The sequence below is a fragment of the Castor canadensis genome, chromosome 3, assembly GCF_047511655.1.
Source record: "Castor canadensis chromosome 3, mCasCan1.hap1v2, whole genome shotgun sequence".
NCBI classification, from domain to species: Eukaryota; Metazoa; Chordata; class Mammalia; order Rodentia; family Castoridae; genus Castor; species Castor canadensis.
Genome location: NC_133388.1, coordinates 46727946 through 46744923, shown reverse-complemented (window position 1 = coordinate 46744923; position 16978 = coordinate 46727946). Strand labels below are relative to the sequence as shown.

At 41.9% G+C, this 16978-nt stretch overlaps 1 long non-coding RNA gene across 1 annotated transcript; it reads left to right on the top strand.

Moving 5' to 3' along the window:
- The first annotated feature begins 337 nt into the window (after positions 1 to 337).
- LOC141421566 (uncharacterized) lies at positions 338 to 3622 on the top strand. The gene is made up of 3 exons (XR_012446155.1): positions 338 to 410; positions 1975 to 2043; positions 3547 to 3622. It is a non-coding gene; the product is annotated as an uncharacterized lncRNA (long non-coding RNA).
- Positions 3623 to 16978: the final 13356 nt, after the last annotated feature.

Sequence of the window (16978 nt, the reverse complement as noted above, 5' to 3'; positions counted from 1 at the left end):
GCTCAACAGAAGGCTCAAACAGCATAGCACTGCATCTGGTGAGGGACCCCTTGCTGAGGGATGGCATCATATGGTGGGATCATATATGAGGGCACTTAGGTGGCAAGAGAGGAAGTGAGAGGCCAGGCTCATTCTTTTAATAACAAGTCACTCTCTGAGAACTGTTCCACTCCTGTGAGAGCTAACCCCTCAGAAAGAACAGCAAGAATTCCTTGTTTGGGACAGTCATGAGCCAGTCACCTCCCATTAGGCCTTATCTCTTGCCTTGTTTCCTTTTGTTTTCCTTTATTTTATTGGGTCCTGCCACCTTTCAATATTGCTACACTGGGGGTCAAGTGGCCAATACATGAAGCTTTTGAGGACAAACCATGTCCAAACCATAGCAGAGAGCAATAGATGCCATAACTGCGGTAAGTTTATGAGGTCATTATTCTGTACATTTAAAAAAATTATGATCGGGGATTGAATTTAGGGTCTCAAGCTTGCTAGGCAAGCACTCACCACTTGATTCATTCCACCAGTCCCAGACTGGTCGTGAACTTGCAACCCTCCTGCCTCCACTTCTCAAGTAAGGACTACTTCTTTAATGATACGCATATGGATTATTGTCAGATTTCATCTTGCTGAAGAGGCAAGAGGCAAAGTGTGAAACATCAGTGGGATTTTCTGCAAGAGTGACAGATGGAGCACAGATAGAGGTGCAGTTCAGACAAGCTAGGGCTGGCAGAATGGCTTATGTGATAGAGTGCCTGCCTAGCAAGCATGAGATCCTGAGTTCAAGTCCCCGTACCTTCCCCTTCACCCCCTAAACAAAGTGGAAGCACCATAAACATTTCCAAAGCAAAACTCTGAAGGCAACCTGAATTCTGGTTCAATACTAATTCATACAATCATGTTTCTTTTTCCTTTTTTTTGAGTAAGAAAATGCTGGTATCTGAGCTCTGCGCTTTTTGAATTTAGTATCTGAAAGCAAGGCTTGACATTAAAAGCTTCATTATGCCTGGTAAGAAAATGTCAGCAAACTCTAAAACTGCATTAGAAGTTCCTGGCTTTTCCAAAGAACTCAACTCTGAGCAAAATCTATTCCCTGGACCATTTTAGCAAGCTCACATAACTAGGTTATTTTAGCCAGGCAGCTCCTCCTTTGCGGTAGCTGGTGTCTATAAAGTAGGTGTGCTAGAGTTTAAGAAGAGTGAGGGCAGACCAGCTAGTCTCATGTAACGCTGCAGGCTCCCTGGAATTCAATTTCAATTACTGGGAAATGTCACGTCCTTAAAGATTTCAAAACGTCACATGGGTTCTTGCTCATTTACTTATAGACACAATCATAAGCGTTAATAAGCAAAGGCTTTTTCTTTTCCTCTGATTTTACCAACCTCTGGAACCATTAATTCAAAATTATTCTGGAAACACAAAAAAGAAAAAAAATTTATTACTGGACAGTTGTAGAGTTCACTCCCAAAGGCGTAGGCCTGGGTCTCCCCCATTTTAATTTATCACCATATCAAACAAAACACAAAATATATATCGATCAGGATGTTTTCAGCCACAAAAAAGTTAAAAGCCCTACGAATTACTTAAATAGCAACAGAATTCATTTTGTCATCAGGCTCACGGATTGGTTAGCTCAGAGTTCAGCAATGTCAGCAGGATGCAGGTAGCTCCTATCCTGCTGCTTTGACTCCTGTTACATCTCTTCAGCTCACTCCTCTTAGAGTCTCAGGATTCCAAACAGCCATGGTTCCAGACACCACAATATGCAATCAAAGACATCGAGCAGCAGATAAGGAACCGGTTCCTCTTACAAGTTTCTCTCTGGGTCTCTCCATCTCCCTTTCTCTGCATCTCCGTCTCTCTCTCTGTCTTTCTCTCTTTGTGTGTGATTGATGGTAAATAGGATTATATTTAGAAAAGTATGAAATATATTTCAACAGGGAATGAACGCCTCTTTTTTCTTTTCCCCCCCGAATCCAGGGCCTCATGCATGCTAGGCAAACACTTAACTGAGCTACAATCCCTGCTCCAGAATGTCTCCGTGTAAAGGTAAGAAAAACACTTTTTCCAGCAAAATCACAGACTTCTTTCTGTGTTTTATTGACTAAACTACCTCACATACCCTTACTGGAGCCAATCATTAACAAGGAGATTGGACCACACTGTTTACCTTAGGGCAGGGTTTCTCAATCTTGGCATTATGGACATTTTTGCGTGGGATAATTCTTTGTTGTAAGGAGACCATGCATGGTAGGATAATGAGCAGCATCCCTGCTCATTCCCTTCCAGATGACAACAGTGCTTCGCCTGAAGTAGCGGCAACTGAAAAACTCTCTAGACATTGCCGAATATTCCTTGGGAGGCAAAATCAATCAACTCATTGAAAACCGATGACTTAGGGCCACCAATGGTTCTGGGCCCACCTCCCCTGAAGCCCAGAGAGGGTAGCTAAGATGAACATTTTTAAAAAAGATAAAAAGGGGAAATTGCTGATAGGCATCTAGTAGGCAGTGACATCCCCTTCCATTTTCTTTCTCGCTACTTTTCAACAGACGAGGAACTTATTAAAAATATGAAAAATGTAAGAATGAGTTACCTGCCAGGTAACCCAATGGATGCTAGTCCCTGTTTATATGCCAAGAGGCTAATATAAATATGCTTGTCATAAGTTGGTGATTTAGAAAATTTAAGCAAGGGTAATTTGTGCTGAAGCCCCCCCAAGTCATGACTAGCTGGTCAGCTGGTTTCTGTAGGGTTCAGATGTTCCTACTTTGGGTCAAGGTTTTTGGGTTTGTTTTTTTTTTGGCGGAACTGGGGTTGAATTTAGGGTCTCATGCATACTAGGCAGGTGCCTCCCCCGCCTTTTGCGTGATTTTTTTTTCCAGAGATCAGGTCTTATGAATTGTTTGCTGGGGCTGGCTTTGTACTGAGATCCTCCTGATCTCTGCCTCCTGAGTAGCTGGGATTACAGGTGTGAGCCACCAGCAACTGGCTTAAATGTCTTTATTCAGGTCTTCATTCTAATGCACAAGGCTTTCTAGTCTTCTTTTTATTAGTCATCCACTGGGGATTAACATTGTGTCCTGGATTAAATCTTTGAATGAGAAAAAGAATGAATATTTTCATTAATTCGACATATGTATTGTCTATTACGTGCCAGGCATGGGTTCCATGAAGGAAAACAAGACTGAAATACCAGCTTGGATAATCAGGGAAGGCTCTATGAGGAGGGAACATTTTAGCTGAGATGGGGAAAATAGAGGGAGGGAGAGAGAGGAATATCTGATTATGATGAGCCACAGGAAGGAGTTCCAATTGTAAGAGGAGGTTGAAGTATCAAAGAGCTTAGGGACAATGGTGGTGGTGATGATGATGTGTGTGTGTGAGATGCTTTCTTCTTGATTGGTGTATTTTTGTCCTTGGAATAAAGCCGCCTTTAACTCCTTCTCTACTATAATAATCAGTGGGATATGCAAATCTACATTCTCCCTTTCTGAATTTTTCCTTCTGGTTCTTAAGGCAGTGTTGCTATTTTGGCTTTTTGTTTCCTAGGCATATGTCTCAGGGCTCTTGGCCCCTTAAGAAGCCCCAAGCACTGGCTTTAGAGCTGGTATTTTCACATGATCGGCTCCAGGCTTCAAGATCTATGGCCTTATCTGGGTCATCTCTTTTGGTCTTACTTCATTGGCTGTGGAAGGAACATCCGGAGAAACTCTCACGAGGAAGGCTTCTGGAGCAAGATCTTCACCTTTCCCTATCTCCCTTCCCAAACTGTCTTGTATCTGATTAGCCCACAACACGAGCTGATGAGTCTAAGTATAGATCACTATTGTTCTTGCAAAAAAACTTCTGTCATACTTTATATCATTCAACTTAAAAATATCTGTTACTTACTGAGTACTTTCTAGGTACTGGGATGCAGTGATGAATAAAAGCCCCCATCCTTTCAAGCTACCACGAAGAGTGACAGGTTATAGTAAATAAAACTAGTGTAAGTAGTGATATGAAAGAACCAAACAGTTTTGGGAAAGATCCCAATTTTGGAAGACTAGATAGGATGGCTGGGGAAATTCTGACTTGAGGCTTCAGCTGTCTCCCATGTCATCCCCAATAAAGGTAAAATCTAGGCAAATGTGAGTACATTTCCTGGTTTAGCTTTCCCTCTGTTTCAGACCCCTCCTAAATACAAATTGTAGTTCTCCCGGTGCTCTGAAGAGTCCCTTCAGCCAACACCTAAGATAGTGTTGGGATTAATCAGGTATAGGAAAGGGGAAAGAAAAACCTTCCAGGATGAGGAATGAGAATGCCCAAAGGTCTTGCAATGGAATAGAGATTGCCTGACTTGTGCTAACAAATAGCTTTTATTGATTTCTGTGGTGCTGGATTCAAGTTCAGGTAGACAAAATATTTTAAACATTCAATTTACTATTTAAATATTAAATGTTTTGGGAACATTAGGAATGAAAATTATTGCTTATACTTAGAACTCTTGTCAAAAAGTCAAACATTAAGATGGGACTTGGAGATCATTGTGGTGTTATTAGAATCCACCCCAATATTAATTTTTTCAGACAAGGTCTTACTATATAGCCCAAGCTGGCCTTGAACTCATGATCTTTGTGCTTTGGCCTCCTGAGTGCTGGGATTAAAGAAAGGCATAAGCTACCATACCTGGCCAAGTTAAAATTTTTGAAAGTACTTTTACTCCCTTTTCTTACTTGATCTTCATAATAAGTAGACAAGGAAAGCATTATCACACTCAGAGGCCTAGGCTCTGCAATAAAAATGGGCCTAGCCTGCCCTCTGCCCCTTGTTTTCCTTTCTCTGGAGGCAGGGGGTGAGTTTTCTGAGGACAAAGATCTTGGGGTGAGGTAGATGATGAGAGGGGGGATTTTCCTTTGGAGATAGGAGTGAGCTTATTAGGCAATAAGTAGTAGGTTCTTTTTTTTTTTTTCCTCTTTCTGAGCAAAGAACAATGAAGAAACGGGGTCTACACAAGATAAGCCACTGCCCTGGGTTTAGTTTAATACCATGTTTGTGGGTTTGATAGGCAACTCCATTCTAATCATTGATGGAATAACCAAGCTTGCATTCTGTACATATTTAGACCATTTTTGCCATTTTTCTTTGTCCCTCTTTCAGCTCCTGTTAGTTCTGTGGCCTCACTGTGGCTCCATACCCACCTGGGGAGCTCCCTCCTGAGAGCCTGTCACAGGGCCTGTGCCTCCCATGGCCTTGTTTCCTGAGGATCATTCCTGTTACACAAATGAGAAAGAAAAATCAAGGGAGGGATTTGCTAACATGGTTTCATTGCTTCTAGTTCTTTGTCTTAGAGCAGTGCTGTTCAGTGTGGCCCACTGGTTTAGTCTGTGACAAGAGCAGAAATTAAGAGTTTAACCCTAAACTTTACTAGCAATTTGACAGGGTAATTTTATGCATTGACTTTAATAACAAACAATTTGGGCTTTTATTAATTTCATTTTTATAGCTGCTTTATTCAGTTTTATTACATTTTATGACAAAATAATCAGTTCACAATGTTATCAAATATTAAAAACAAAATCCCTAGTCTTTAACCATAGATAGTATAAGAAACACTGCACTACAGCCACAGGGACTCAGATGGGACTTTTGGCATGATGGGTTTTCTGCATGTAAACCACTGTCATTTTAGTTTAATGGCATTTGTGTTGTGCTTTGGAGTTGCAATGTCTGACTCATACAAAACTCATAGGTACAGTGTGATGACGTGGGAAGGGCTCTGGAAACTTCACTATGTTTCACTCTACAATACCTGTAGTGGCCAAATGCTTAACTGTAAATGAAACAATATGTTGTGTACATTGTATCATATCTGCATTATTGATCATAATTGACTCATTGAAATTTTACAGCTGTGAGTCAAGTGTAATATAAAGAAGTTTTAAGTAAGCACAATACATTGAATTAATGTTCATCATATACTAAATAAGGCATACAGTTTGATGCCTGAGATGTATGCCTCAATTTCTTTTTTTTTTTTGAGATAGTCTTACTGTACTCCAGGTTGGCCTTAAACTTGCCTGCCTGTACTACATGCTTGGCGCCTCCTCAAATTTTATTAAAAAAATAGATAAAAACCTAGATGGAGATGTTAACTAGTTATTTCTTGGTGGGGGAGAGTACAGAGGTTATTTATTTTATCTTTTGGTACTTAATATTTCATACATATATATTTTACGATCGTTTTCATTTTGAGACAGGATCTTGCAATGTAGCTCAGGCTGCACTGCAACTCACTACATAGCCCTGGCTGGCCTCAAACATGAGAGTCTCCTGTCTCCACTTCCTAAGTGCCGGAGCTTCCAGGAGTGGATCATGACACCCTGTTAAGAGTAGTTTTATAACTGGACAAAACTACTTTTGAAAAATGGGCTAGCTAACATCAGAGTTACTCTTCCTTCCTTTCTTCCCTCTTGCTTTGTTGCGACTCAACAAACTCAAGGCCTTTGCAACACTAAGCACACATTCTATCTCTGAGCTATACCACTAGCCCCCTAGTTTCTTTATAATGGCAAAAAGGAAGTAAGTTCTCTTCAAGAATAGGGAATTGATGTAGTAAATTTCATGTTGACTTCAGGTAAAATTTTTGCAGCTGTAAAAGTGGTTATGAAGCTTATGTAGAAATGGGAAAAATGCTTAAAAAGTTTAAAAGCAGGATTCAAAACTTTGTGTACACTATGATTACACTATAAAATAAATACACATGGAGCAAAAGGTCTGGGAGAAATATACCATATGCTAGGCTGTTAGGGTGAAAGATTTTCCTTTGTTGTCCTAATGTGGACATTTTGTTTACTGTCTTATGTGGTTAATGTTGTTAATGAAACAATGATCAAAAAAACTTAAAGACTGGCCCTCTGAAGTATTAAAAGTCTATTTTATATTCACCATTAACAAACCTGTAGGCTTCTATGACCAACAGTTTGAGAGTGTCAAACCTCAAAGTTTATCTACTTTCTGGGAGCTACACTTGCCACAGTTCGCTTGGAAGAGAACGACACAATGCATTTTACAAATTAAAACTCTGAAGTTCAGCCTTCCCAGCTCTTAGCAGCATCAGAATCAGGACCAAAGTGGGCTAGGATGCCTAGCGGTAACTCATTCCCTTTACAGCTTCCCGTCCTCCCACGAGTATCAGTACACTCAGTTTTGTTGACTGCACCGGGCGTCACCACCACGCTGGCTAGCCTCGGGGTGAGGTGAGATTCCTTGCCTTGGGTCGCGCTCAGACGCTGTCCCCCCACCACTCAGGGGCCGGCACACGCGGGTCCCCGCTCTCTTTTCACTTCCCCGCTCTGCGTTCACAGCGCCCGGCAGGGGGCGCCGCGCCTCCCCGGCTCCGAGGCCCCGCCCCCGGGCAACCGTCGATTGGGCCGGCGCGTGACGTCACGCCGTTGCAGCCAAGCAAATGGGTTTCGGAGCGAGCGCTCTGTCTGCCTCAGCTGAGGGCAGAGAGGGAGGCCTGCCGCCGCCGTCGCGTCGGGCTGGTGCAGCTCCAGGACCAGGCCCCGGCCGGGGCAGGAGCTTAGGTAGGTCGGGGCCGGAGCCGGGGTGGGGCCTGGCGCGAGGGCAGGGCGGCCCGGCCGGCGGCGGCCACCGTGGCCGCTCCCCGCCCCCTCCCGGCGCGGTCGGCGTTCCCGGGGTGCGGGGCGCGCGGCGGGTGGGGGCAGGGGCCCGTCGGCGGGTCCCGGGCGCGCGGGGCGCTTTTGGACAGGGACCCGCGCCCCGCGCCCCCTCTCCGGCGCTCTCGGCCCGGCGCCGGGCCATCCGCGGACAACAGAGGTCGTGCGGGCCGGCGGGCGGGAGCGGGGTCCCGGGTCCCTGAGGCCGGGGGATCACGGAGGGGCCTTGAGCTGGCACCGGACCGGCGCCCTTCCTCGGGCCGGTGAGGAAGTAGGACTCAGGAAGGGGTCGCGTAGCCTCGGGTGCGCCCGCCGCCTGGGCTCGGCCACCCTGTCCTTCCCTGGCCCCGCGCAGGTGAGCTGGCGCTTGTCCTTCACCTTCCTCGGGGACTGGGCGGGACGGGGACCCTGAGGCTTCCCAGACTTCTAGGCTGGCGCGAGTCCCGTGCGGGTCGGCCCTGGTCGGCGATGAAGTCATAGTGTGGGTCCGCGTGTTCGTGACGTCAGGGTTTGCACGAGAGGGGCCGTGATGTCATAGCAGGCCCCAAGCGGGGACGGTGGCGCTCCGCAGGGCTGGGAGGACCAGCGGGGGGAAAAAGAAGGAAATTCAGCCTTCTTTGAACGCCGGGAATCGTGGCGGATTTGAATCGAAAGTGGCTCGTTGTCAGCGTTTCACAGTTTTAATGCCATGGTTGTCAGGTGCTTTAAGTTTATTTCAAACCAGCCTTGTTAGTACGGATCAAAAGCATTTGGCTTAGAAAAATCTCTGAGTAGGAGGGTTTTTTGTTTTTTTTAAGAGGGGGGGTTGGGGTGTTCAGTGTAATTGCCTTTCAGGGTGCTAAATTCATAGTTTGATGGTTTGTGATTGGAATTGCTGAAAACATAGAACCGGCTAGAGTGCTGATTATTCAGTTTGCTTGATTTACTTTTTCGTCCAGGTATCTGCTTATTAGCGTGTTTTGTGAGGGAATGGCCAAGAGTAGGGAGACTGGATCTTAAATGAAGTTTTTGTACTGTGAAGAGGAGTAAGTTTGAATTAGTCCAACATTCTTCTTAAGTCGTAATTACCTGGGAATTTAATTTATTTAGGTTGTCTCTGCCCATTCCCCGCATCACTATGGATAATTGAAGGTTTTCAAGGGTGCACGCAAGCTTATTTCTTGCTTTCTTACTAAGTTGGGCTTTAACTTAATATAATATATCCACATATCCTAGGAATGCTTGTCTGGACAGGTAACTAAAATTTTGTCTGTAGTGCTTTCAAATATGAAATTGCAAAATTTTTTAAACAAGAGATTTGTTTATGAACACTTTTTCTTCAGAAGCTTTCAGAAACAAAGCACCTTGGGTCTGAAGCTAGTCACTTGCAGTATTAACCCTCTTCATGTATTCCAGTATGGCAGTACTTTCATCATTTCTTCCTTTTTTTAGAATCGTGTAAATAGAATGTAGTTCACAAGGTAAGCTGGCTTAAAAGTGAAGCATAATTAAAATTAGTGTTTTCAACAGGAAGCTTGGGTAGAAGTCCTCAATCCTTTCTCAGTGACCTTGACTTGTAATAGTATGTTTTTTTTTCCCCTCGAAACACTTCCTTCCCTCCATTTGCTCTTCAGAGATTTTTAGGAAAATAATATGTCTGAAGTTTGCATCAACATGCAGATAGAAGTGATATTATGCCCATTAATGCAGGAAATGAAAGCAAAAATGATATGTTAATTACTATTGGATTTTCTTTTTTGGGGGGGTAGGGGGTTGCTAGGGATTGAACCTAGGGGCTCATGGATGAAGCTCACACTCTACAATTTAGCTGTCTCCAGCTCCTTACTATTGGATTTGATAATTCACAAGACAACTTTCTGATAAATCTTACTTTGATCCTCAACACAACCTTGGGGAATTCCACAGCCATTGATTGTGTGTACTACTGAAAGCTGTTTTGTTTTGTTTTTTTTCGTTTGCCCTTTAAGAAGTTAAAAGGTATGGTGAGGATGTTGAGTGAAAGCTCTGAAGATAAAAGTTGAGCCTTTGGATGCATCAAATACCTGAATTAACGTGAAACTAATGATGGCTCACGCCTGTAAACCTAGCTACTGAGAAGGCAGCGATCGGGAGGATCCCCGTGTGAAATCAGCCAGAGCAAATGGTTCTGGAGAGACCCTACCTTGAAAATACCCAACACAAGACAGAATGGCTCAAGTGGTAGAGCATCTGCCTAGCAAGTGTGAAGCCCTGACTTCAAACTCCAGTCCCATAAAAATAACCAAAACTGCATACAAAATTGCTGATATTGTGAGATGTTTGTGTGTTAATCAGCCTATCCATTAAGATGAAAGAACGGGGGCTAGAGTCTTGGCTCAGGCAGTCCCACTGCCTAGCAAGCAGGGAGCCTTGAGTTCAAACCCTAGTACTGACAAAAGAAAAAAAAAGTCACAAGTGTTAGGTAATGAAATTGAAGGAGATACAAAAAGGGTCCTGCACAGTCTTTAGCAACTAGTAACATTCTGAAGCAGGCTACATGGCTTTATGTAAATTGGGTGTACTATATAAATGAGAAGAGAGGGAACTCAATCTAAATGTGTGTTGAAAAACCTATAGTTGCCAGGTGCCCATGGGCTAACTCCTGTAATCCTTACTACTTAGGAGTCTAAGATTTCAAGGATCGAGGTTTGAGGCCAACCTCAGGCAAATAATTCCTGAGGTCCATCTCCAAAATGAACAGAGGTGTGGCTCAAGTCTTAAAGCGCCTTCTTTGAAAGTGTGAAGACTTGAGTTCAAACCTCAGTCTCCCCCCCCCAAAAAAAATCTGTAGTTGATGATAAAATGGGTGCTATTTTGTAGTGCATTTTCCCCTTCTGTTTTGCTTAGTTATAACTTTTATTGTTCCTTATGGAAATGAGTTAATAGGTGGAGAATAAATGTCTTAGTTTATTCTAATATGACTAAGGAACAATGACAGGTACAAAAAAAGCCAGCTTACGTGTACCAGTGTATAACAAGCCAAAACTCTTATGAAACATTTATATGGCAGAATGTTTTTCACCCACGCTTTGCGGTTTTGGGTCTAGGAAGCAGCTTTTACTTCATATAAATGGTTTCATGGAAATTTGAGATTGATCTTATTTTAAGATTCTTGGTCATTTTATTCCCTTATAGCATTTGAGGGAACTAAATCAAACAGTCATCAGTGATGTGGCATCTTTCCAATGGATAAAGACAAATGGTACAAAGAGTGAATGCCGTATTTTAGAAGTTCTTTAAGACATGTTTATTGGGTCAGTTTTTTTAATATATAGAATTTAAAATCTCCTAAACATTTTCTACTGTATTTTCTAACTTTAGTTTATGTTCATCCAGTTTAATTTCTACAGTTTTGATAGTCCAGTAGATTTTAATCTTGCTTTAATATTTATTGGTGAGACAACATAGTTATCTTGAGAGACATCGTTTAGTGTTACTTTCCAAAATTTGCAGTTGTTTAGAACCAGATACTTGGGGAAGCTACTATGGCATAATGAATGCCTTGCTTGTTAGGTCACATGTGACAGCAAAATTCAGCAAGTGCCTAATCTGCTGTCCTTTGGAAACAACAGTAACAGAAAAAAACAGATTGGCTCCAAATGCATTTAGGTCATTTGGAAATTGAATTCCTGTCAGTTCTTTTCTTTGCCTCATTTTATCTTTTCCTCTCTAGTTTATGCTTATGGTATTTTGAAGCTGATAAATCTGGTATATTACCCAGGCCAGTAGTAGTAAGTAAGGTGTTTCTCAGTGTTAGTTAAAATAACTTAATCATTTATCTACAACTCCATCTTCTAGTTGCTGATCCACAGAAAAGGCTCTAGATCTTCTCGAGTATTCAACTTCAGAAACCTACCTTTTGTCTATTTCCTACCCTCAGCCCAGTGTAGGTATAACTGAAGCTAAGCACTGTATAAGTGTGGATTGTAACATATTATTAAGAAGAAGTTTTCTTCATCCAGCAAACACTTCTTGAGAATCTTTGTGCCAGGGCCTGTGGCACACTGATGAAATGTCTAGTGCAAGAACCCTTACCTTTGTATTAATTTCCTGTTCTCACAGATGGCATTGGGTTGGAGAGGCTAGAATCAGGCCAAGAAGATGAACCATTTATGTCATGCCATATTGGCCATATGTTTTTCATCTGCAGTTTAGTTGAGGGGTGGTGTTAGAAATTCAGGTGAAAATAGGGAATAGATTATCATGTCACAAGGCAGACAAAGAAAGTAGACTCAGATTGGATTGTTTTAGAATGAGTGAAGTTTAGTGAGCTAGCACTTTATTTGAGGCAAGAAAAAGTGTTTAAGACCAGAAGTAGTTTGTGTAGGCAGTCTAAAATTAGAGGTAGAAGAGGGACAATCAGATCTCAGGCATGTATGTACCTTTTCCTTTCAAAGTGAATCCTTTTGGGAAATACATGAGCCATTTCATTTCTAGACTTGCATTCTTTTTTTTTTTTTTAGACTTGCATTCTTTTCCTAACGCTTTATATTGAAAATTTTAATCATTACAAAAAAGTATTTGTACATCAAGTATCTAGATGCCTACCACCTAGATTCTGTATTTCTAGAATATTCTGTAAAATATTTTGCTATATTTTACCACTTGTTTATCCTTCTGTCCATTCATCAGTCTTAATTTTTGTTGTATTTCCATGTAGGTATACTTTACATCTGCATACTTCAACTTCAGCTTGCCTACCGTTAGCAAAATTTGTAGCCACCGAGTGCTGGTGGCTCATGCCTGTAATCCTAGTGGTTTGAAGCCAGAGCAAGTAGTTCATGAGACCCTATCTTGAAAACAACTCATCACAAAAAAAGAGTTGGCAGAGTGGCTCAAGTGGTTAGAGCCCCTGTCAAAAAAAAAAAAAAAAAAAAAAAAGAAAAGGAGAAACTATTTTTTAGGTAAAATTTCTATATAGTAAAATGTACAAATTTTTTGGATACCATTCCTCTAGTTTGGACAAGTTCATATATCTGTAATTCTTTGTAGTGCCTTTATGAAAGAGACTTGAGAGAGAGTAAGAATGTCCCATCTATGAGGAATGATAACGAGTCTCCTACCATATTGATCTTGCATTCCCAGCCTTCAGAACCGAGCAGTAAATTTCTTTATAAATTACCCGGTAGAATTTTGTTTTTGCAGCTCTAATGAACAAAGAGAATGATACCTAGGGATAGGGTGCTGCTGTAACAAATAGCTAAAAATGTGGAGACAGCTTTGGAACTGGGTAATGAATGGGTAGAAGCTGGAATAGTTTTGAGATGCACTGCTGTAAAAGGAACCTGAAGGGCAGTTATGGTGAGTGCCTAGAAGAGAGCTGTGATGAAAGCCTCAGTTACCTTAGAGATTATAGTGAACAGAATGTTGGTAGAAATAAGGACCACAAAGGCTCTTCTGATGACAACTCAGATGGAAATGAGGACCCTCTTAGAAACTAAGGAAAGGCAATCCTCATAAAGTGGCAGGTAGCTTGGCTGAATTATGCTTTTGTCTCTGTGCTTTATGGGAAACAAGTTATGAACTGTGAAATAAGATATTTGGCAGAAGAAATACCTAACCAAAGTGTCAAGGGTGTAAATGACTGATTATTGTAAAATGAGAAGTGAGAAAAAACAGAATTTATAATCAAAAGAGGAGAACTTAAAGATTTGGAAAAAAATCTCAGCCTGCCCATGTGATAAAGAATGAAAAACTATATTTAAGTGAGAGCACCCAGGGTGTGGGCAGTTGAACTTTGGATAAGGAGATTAGTGTGGGTAGAAAGACACCAGGTTCTATTCATTAAGCCTAACCCTGATGACATGTCCAAAGATCTTTAGGGCCGCTTTGCCCATCACAGTGCCAGGGCCTTGGAGGCAGAAGAATACTTTCAAGGCTGTTCCCCACATTCCAGGGTAGTACCCTTTGGCCACTCTAGCTGTGGCCTCTAGTGGACGCAGCCAGGTGTAGTGTAGGCTGCATCTCCTTGGAGGACACAGATCTTAAACTGTGGCAGTGTGTATGTTGTATGGTTTCCTCCAGGGCACAGTGCATAACATTGGGAGTGGGGTGAGGAGTGGATTGCTGCCTCCACCTTGATTTCAAAGGAGACTCTGAAAGCTTTGCAGCCCAGGCAGAGAAGTGTCTCAGGGGTGCAATACCTTGGAGAGCCCCACTAGGGCAATGCTCAGTGGAGCCATGGGGGTGGGGTTGCACCAAAGATTCCTGAAGAGTCACCAGCTAGCAACTCCAGTTTGGAATGATGTAGGCACCTGACAACCTGTGAGCGGTGCCTCATGGGCTTTGCCCAGCAAAGCCAAGGGAGTGTTGGCTACCTGGATTTTTAAGGAGCCCAAAATCCAGCATAGTGTGTCTGGAAGGCAGGACATTAAGTAGGAGAAGATTATTCCACAACCTTCTGATGTAACATTTTGCCTGCTGCGTTTTGGATTTGGTAAAACGTGCTGTTTCTCCCTTTTGGTATTGTGCCTCATCCACTTTTGTATGTTGGAAGCATAGAACTTTGATTTCACAGGCTCCTGAACTGGAGGAGAATTTGTCTCAGGATGAATAACACCTTTGATTCTCTCTCATATGTGACTTAGATGGCACTCTGGACTTTAAGACTTGTAGTTGTCGGAATGAGTTAGGATATTTGGGACTCTAAAAAGGATTGAATGTATTTTGTGTGTGAGAAAAACTTGAATTTTGGGAGACCACGAGTATTATAGCAGCCTTATCCTCTAGGTGTTTATTTAAGGATCCAGAGAAGAGAACTTTGTTTCTTTTCCATCACCAAAACTTCTAATTGGTCTTTTTAAAAGGGAAGAGGGGCTGGCAGAAGGGCTCAGTGGTAGAGTGCCTGCCTTGCAAGCATGAGCCCTGAGTTCAAACCCCAGTACTGACCCAAGAAAAAAGGAGGAAGTCTATACCCAGTAACACTTTTTGAGGAAGGAAGTAATGTTAAAAGCAGATCTTTTAGTTAAATCTTTATTCTGTTTGACTTTGTGTTCTCCCCTCTTGTTTCTTTACCCATCTATCCTTTCTTTGCTGGCAGTTCTTCCTCTTTCAGATTCAGACTATCTAAAGTTATGTTCTTGGCCTTTTGTCACTCCTTATGATCCAGTCGTTACTCTTAGAGCTTCTTAGAATTTCTGTGTAGGTCAAATCCCTGAAAGACTGTGCAGAACTTGCCTGCTAAGGAGGGTACCACAGATCCTAGGACCAATGTTGAATCAGAAAGTTGTAGGCACTATTTTTGACAGAAGTGTAACTTCCTGGGATAAAACTGTCATATCATGTTACTTTTTTCCACCCCCCTGTCTTACAGTGTTTGCCCACCCTTTAGGTCCTATGTGAAACCTTTGCTTTAATGCGATGATTGGAGTGAGTCTTAGTACACCCAGTTTGTGGAAAACTGAACTCATTTTCCTTAGATTCCCTCTATGTGAAAATTAGAAAAGAAAAGCCTTTTCTAATTTGTTGGTTCTATCCAAAGATGTAGGTATTGTAACTTTCTCAGAAACTAGTGAAATCAGCTGTATCATTTAGGTTTTTGAATGTTAGTATGACAGAAAACCAACTCATTCGCTGGCTAGCCATAATAAAAAGTCCAAAGGTGAAGCTTGACTGAGTTACTTGTGTGATCAGACCTCATTATTTGCTCCCTTTCTTTATTTAATGAGCTCAACTTTTATGCCGTTGGTACCTTTGTGGTTACACCATGTTTATCATAGCTCAAGTCTTATGTTCTTGTGCCTCTTCCAGAGGGGAAGGAGAGTTCTGCAGCTGTGGGCAAGGGCTCTTAAGCGATTTTGTTCCATAGATGCAGTCTGAAACCTATGGGGCTATTAAAATGTGTCTTTCGTCCTTTTAGCATTGTTACGTTCATCTTATTGTATGTAAAATATTAGTACAGTGGTACTTATTTATCACAGTTACGAATATACATACACAATAGTGGGAACTTTTGTGTGTGTGTATGTGTGGTACTGGAGTTTAACTCAGGATCTCATGCTTAGTAGGTGGGCACTTTACCACCTTGAGCCACTCTTCCAGCAGTGGGAACATGTTAATGGGCATGAGAATGCCAGAAAAGTTGAGATAACTATGTAGAGTGGCACCATCCAATAGAAATACAACGTGAGCCATGTATATAGTTTAAAATTTTTCAGAAAAATAAGGTTTTGTTACACTGTTGGGGATTGAACCCCCAGGGCTACACATGCTAGGCAAGTGATCTGCCACTGAGGTTACAGCCCCAGTCCAAATAAAAAAAATTAATAAATGGCACTTAATATAGTTTATTCAGAATAGCGTGCATTTTATACTTAAACCACATCTCAGTTATAATGTTATTTTAGGGTTCAAAAGCCACCTGTGACTATTGGCTGTTGTACTGGAAGCACAATTCTAGACCTATGATCATTCTGTGCTTAGATTTCTATAACTATCTCTGATGGTTTTTGTTTGTTCCCTTCAATCTTTTTGTATACAGAATTGGACAAAATTCCACTGGGATGGTGTTACTCTGTCTCTCTCCCTTTTTTTTCCTTAGAGACAGGGTCTCTGTATGTAGCCCAAGCTGGCATAATTCTCCTGCTTCAGCCTCCTGAGCATTGGAATTATAGGTGTTTCCCTCTTGAACAAGAACCTGCTCTGGGTTTTTATGGTATTATGTTTCAACATCTCTTTTAAAACTTTACAAAATGGTCCCACTCTCCTGTATGTTGAGACTCCCTTTAATAATCTTAGTATTCATATTAGGCAGTTTCCTCAGCCTTGACTTGCCCTTTCCATTCTCTAAATATAATCATCCATTATAAGAAACCTGTTCCCTTAAAACATTCTTTGACTCATCTATCCCTTGGTAACCTTTTCCCTTCCCCAAACTCCATGTAGTACTTCATTCTATGTACAGTTGTTTATCGCTCTAATTGTTTAAGTGCATTAGCCTATCCTCTACTAAAGTCAAACTTCGTATCTTAGTGGCCCTAAGTGTGGGTACATAATTGAAGATTTAACTTGTCCTTTAATAAGGATATGTCTTATTACTTAAATTGTAGCCTTAATCTTAGCAACTTGGGAGGCTGAGATCTAAGAGCATTGCAGTTGGAGGTCAGCCTGGGCAAATAGTTTTGAGAGAACCACATCTCCAAAAAATAACCATAGCAAAATGGGCTGGAGGTGTAGCTCAAGCAATAGAGCACCTGCTTTGCAAGTGCAAAGCCCTGAGTTCAAACCCCAGTTCCCCCCACCCCTGCAAAAAATTGTTCTGTCCTCTATTGGTTAATTTAGAGACACCCCTTTAGCAGACTGAG